Here is a 5273-nt window from a genome sequence, read left to right on the forward strand (position 1 = left end):
GATCACACACCGGAAGTGACGTCAGCGCCTCACACACACGTGCAGTGTCAGGGAACTCCATAGTAGAAGAGGGCAGTGAGCGCCTAGTGACGGGACAATGCAATGTAGTATTCAGACCTGCCGTCTGTACTGAGTGGAGTTCAGGGTCAATGATATTACAGAATGAGGTCTTGGATAAAAATAAAGAATAGGAGTCATTTATCAAACTGGTGTAAAGTAGAACTGGTTTAGTTGCCCATAGCAACCAATCAGATTCCACCTTTCATTTTGGACAGCTCCTTTGGAAAATGAAAGGAGCAATCTGATTGGTTGCTATAGGCAACTAAGCCTGTTCTACTTAACAAACGAGCCCCAATGTCTTTAAAAAAAAAAGTTGCAATTATCTCAGGATTGCGCCCCTTGGATTACTAGTTGCAATGATTCCTGTAAAATCACATTGCCATAAGACGGGTGAATAGAAAGAAACACCCCTCAATACACAAAGAGAAAAGTCGTGAGAAATGTCTCACAGAAACAGTCTTCGCTGCCTATGACAACCAATCAAAGCTTTTACAACTCTCATTTCATAAAGATGCTCATGACAAATGAAAGTTGCCTTATGATTTGTTGCTATGAGCAATCCGTTTTTCAGTTAGGGTATATTCACATGGGCAGGTTTAAAAAAATAAAATGTATGCAAGTTTTTGAAGCCAAAACCAGGAGTCGATTTCAGTAAGGCCTCATGCACATGACCGTGCCGTTTTTTGTCCTTTTTGAAGTGAATGGGTCCGCATCCGGCTCGGATGCGGACCCAAACAACGGCCGTGTGCATGAGGCCTAAAGAGAAGACGTCATATCTGTCTTTAAAGGGAAAGGTAGTTTGTAAAACTGATTGCAGATACGTCCTAATCTTTTTATTGTGTGACAAACATCTGTCCCCATAGGGTGCCAGATGATGGTGGTGGTGACATCATTCACCCTCATCACCAGCGCTGTGCGCATGCACTGAGCAGTCAATGATGTGCTCCTCGGGGCAGTAAGTTATAGTGTGACAGCCAGATGTCTGCAACAATAAATAGATTGAGACCTATTTGCAATGATTTTTACAAACTGGCCATTCCCTTTCGGTTTCGGCTACATACCGATTTTGGGCGTTACCCAGGTATCGCAGTGTAACAGGGCAGCTATAGAAATGAATGGGATTGCGGCATGACTCTCACGTTTTCCGCAAGCCCGGAATCGCCAAAAAATCCAGCACTGTCAAGCCATGTAGCCGCTTCAGTTGTCAATAAACCTTTGTCATGAATCTCCCCCATTGTTAAAACTACTCCATACTCCAATATGGTGCCCAAAAAATACCTCTAGGGATGAGCGAATCAAGTTTGGATTAAACATCCGTAGTCGATTCGGATAAAACTTTGTTTCAATACTGTACGGAGCGAGCGCTCCATATAGTATCAGAATGTATTGACTCCGATAAGCTGAAGTTATTACTTTGCATAATAACTTCAGAAATTGATTTATAGTGTAAAAAAAACATTTCCCGAACTCTGTTCGGTTCCAAGGTCCCTCTCGCTCTGTACAGTATTGAAACAGTTATATACGAATCGACTTTGGATGTTTCATCAGAAGTTGATTCGCTCATCCCTAAATACCACCATACAGCAGTAATACTGTCATACTGCGTCCAATGTACTACCATATAGTGGTGAAATTATACTACCACATAGTGGCCAAAATACTACCACACAATTCACTAAAATACTGCCACTAGTGGCAAATTAATACCTTCATATAGTGCTCAAATAGCAGATCTAGCCCTGCGGCTCCAGTTCTCTATACTGGGCTAAGCTTACCTGACTGCATCACTCAGATAACACATGACCACTGCTGCCAATCACTTGCCTTCTTAATGCAACTCTGAAGCCAGTGATTGGCTGCAACGGTCACACATTTTTAACTTGTTGTTACATGCAGCGGTAGTGCTGGATCCACTAGGTACGTACAGCTCACTTTTTTATGGCTGCCTATTTCCAGTGTTTTCTATTTTCTTACTGAAATGAAGTGGCCCAAAAAAGTATTTTACTAAGCTGCAAATTGTTTGCATAAATTTTTGCAACTAAAAAATCGAATCTTTTACGTTCATTAGATGTGGATTTCTCAAAGTCCCAAACTACAATAGAAGACTGGGGGCCATTTACTAATATCTCTATGCCACTATTTGGCTTTAAAAAAAGTTGCAAGACCCCATTTTAACAACCGTGTGACATCATTTTTGCTGCATGGTAATTTTTTTTACGCTGTCCTCGCCTCTTGGGACTGGGACATCAGCCCCGGCACATTTACTAACATTTATGCCTGGAAACATTTTTTCGTTACTTAACCCCCCAAAAAAACTGGGGAAAAAATTATCAAAAAGTCATACACACTCCAAAATGATATAATTGAAAAGTACAGTTAGCCCCCCCCCCAAAAAAATAAATATATTTTAAAAAAAATGAGTCCTCACATCATCTCCTGCAGACTCAAATATAAAAAAGTTGGTCAGAACATGGCGATAAAAAAAAGATAAAAAAAAAAGTTTTGTTCAGTATTAAAACACAATAAAAACTATATAAATATGGTGTTGTAATCGTACTGACCCAGAGCATGAAGGTAACATGTCAGTTTTACTGCCTAGGAAATCAAGACCCGTAAAACTGTGGCAGAATTGCAGGGGTTTTTTTTCCAATTCCACCCCGTTTAGAATTTTTTTCCAGCTTTTCACTTCATCGTATGCGATTAGAAAGTACAACTTGTCCCGCAAAAAAACATGCCCTCGGGCGGCTATGTGAAGGGAAAAATAAAAAAAGTTATGATTCTAGGAAGGCAGAGAGTAAAGAGAGAGACCCTGCTCGCAAGGGCTTCCAGTCTACAAGGGTATGGGAGAAGGACGCAGTAGGTGCAGGTGAAGCTGGTCATGGCGGTATAGAGGCAGCAGGGTCACTGGTTGTAGGCTTGTCTGAAGAGGTGGGTTTTCAGGTTTCTCTGAAGGTCTCCACGGTAGGTGAGCGTCTATGTTGGGGTAGAGTTCCAGAGTATGGGGGATGCACTGGAGAAATCCTGGAGGCGATTTGGGGATGGGTGATAGAGAGTAGAGAAGGAGGTCTTGTGAGGATCGGAGATTACATGTGGGGATGTATCTGGAGGGTAGCTCAGGGATGTACAGAGGAGACAGGATTGTCGATGTCCTTATACGTAATTGTTAGTGTTTTAAAGACCATCTGTCAGCAGATTTGTCCCTATGACCTGGCTGACCTGTTACACGTGCACTTGGCAGCTGAAGGCATCTGTGTTGGTCCCATGTTCATATGTGCCCGCATTGCTGAGAAAAATTAAGTTTTAATATATGCAAGAGAGAGCAGAGCCTCTAGGTGTAATGTCAAGGGCTTTTTATGGAAATCTGGTGACGTACCAGGCTTCTGCCCAGCAGTAAGCCCAGTGATATTACCGGAACTGCTGGGCAGGCTTTAGCCCGCCCGTCAGAGCCAGTGACGTCACTGGGAACACAGTGTCCAAATATAAACAAACAAGCCCTTGCCCTGCGCGATACAGCACAGGGCAAGGGAGAGCATCGGAGCATTTCATGTTAGAGGGGTGAAAATGGGGATATGTCCAGGATCAGCTCTGAACCCAGACAACCCCTTTAAGGTACACTCACACGCAACAGGTTTGTTGCAGAAATGTATGACTGTCCTATAGGACCTTATTCACACACTGCAGATATGGTCAGTATTTTGACGGGTGTATTTGCTTCGTCTTTCTTTCTTTTGCCAACTATTTATCATAAGTCGCACGACACTTCATATATGAGACTAGGCGTATTGTTATTAGTCTGACCTCTAGTGGTTATTTATCAGTACGACAGGCTCATACTCACTAAGGCTACTTTCACACTAGCGTTTCTATTTTCCGGTTTTGAGATCCATCATAGGGTCTCAATGCCGGAAAAAAACAAAACGCTTCCGTTTTGTCCCCATTCATTGTCAATGGGGACAAAACGTAACTGAACAGAACGGAGTGCTCCAAAATGCTTTCCGTTCCGTTTGGTTGCGCTCTCATACTGGAAAGCAAACTGCAGCATGTTGTAGTTTGCTTTCCGTAATTAGATGCGGCTCAAGACGGATCCGTCATGACCCCCAATGCAAGATGGGGGATGCAGACGGTTGTATTATCAGCAACAGAAGCGTTTATGTTGAGCCCTGCCGGATCCAGCAAAAACGCTAGTGTGAAAGTAGCCTAGGACTGGTCTAATTAGTATGTGCATGAAAGCGTGGCACAGGTGAGCTGAAAGTAGGCACACGTCTCCGTGAAAGGGCGACTTTTTAGGCAAAATGTGGCGCAACTCACCACTCACAACTGAAGTGCCCCAGGGAATATAATGGAAAGATTTCTACTTCTCTTCATTGCATCCACTCCTGATTTTGGCATCTAAATACTGGTCCTAAATATTAATAAAATCTGCAAGGTATGATTAGGACCTGTATCTGTATGGAGTTTGCACAAATCCATGCACAAGCTGAAGAAACGACCACATGCAGTGCAATTAACTCAATGAACAGACTGCATGGGTTTTTAAAAAAGTCCAAAAATTGGGTCTTGTGACTTTTTTACTTTGTAAATGACTCCCCAAGATTAGCATTGAGCAAACTTCTGTTTTTAAGTTCAGCGTACAAGATTAGGGTTACCTAAGAATTCCGTTATGGATTTTGCCACCATGGACCATCAGTTATGGTCCGTGGTAGCGGAAACCATAACGTAATTCTTAGATAACCCGAACCTTGTACGCCGAACTTAAAAACAGAAGTTCGCTCAACACTACCCAAAACCTCATGAACTTGCGGCAAAAAAGTTATAAAAATATATTTATATATATTAAAATTATGTCTCTCAGAGTGACACAAAAACAATAATTAAACAAACTGTGAAGGACGAATAAGAAACCAACTTCAGCCTCGTGGAAAATGGTGTGTGCCTAAGAAACAAGGTCCTAATACAGGTCTAAAGCCAGGGCAGCCAGACATATTACTAGTCTACACTATAATTATACAGTTTGGTAATATCACCCCCCTAAATGTTAAAATCATAAGCCAGCAGGGTGCCACGTCATTATCCACGGATTTGAACAGGAAAAGGTCTGCAAAACACTAAAACTCGTGGTTTGGGGCATTACAAGCGTGTCCTATTGCCCAGAGTAAAGATGGCGTCGGTGCGCCGCGCTTGTCCTGTCGCAGACACGGCGTCACCAAGTGAGA

The sequence above is a fragment of the Bufo gargarizans genome, chromosome 3 (assembly GCF_014858855.1).
Source record: "Bufo gargarizans isolate SCDJY-AF-19 chromosome 3, ASM1485885v1, whole genome shotgun sequence".
Classification (NCBI taxonomy): domain Eukaryota; kingdom Metazoa; phylum Chordata; class Amphibia; order Anura; family Bufonidae; genus Bufo; species Bufo gargarizans.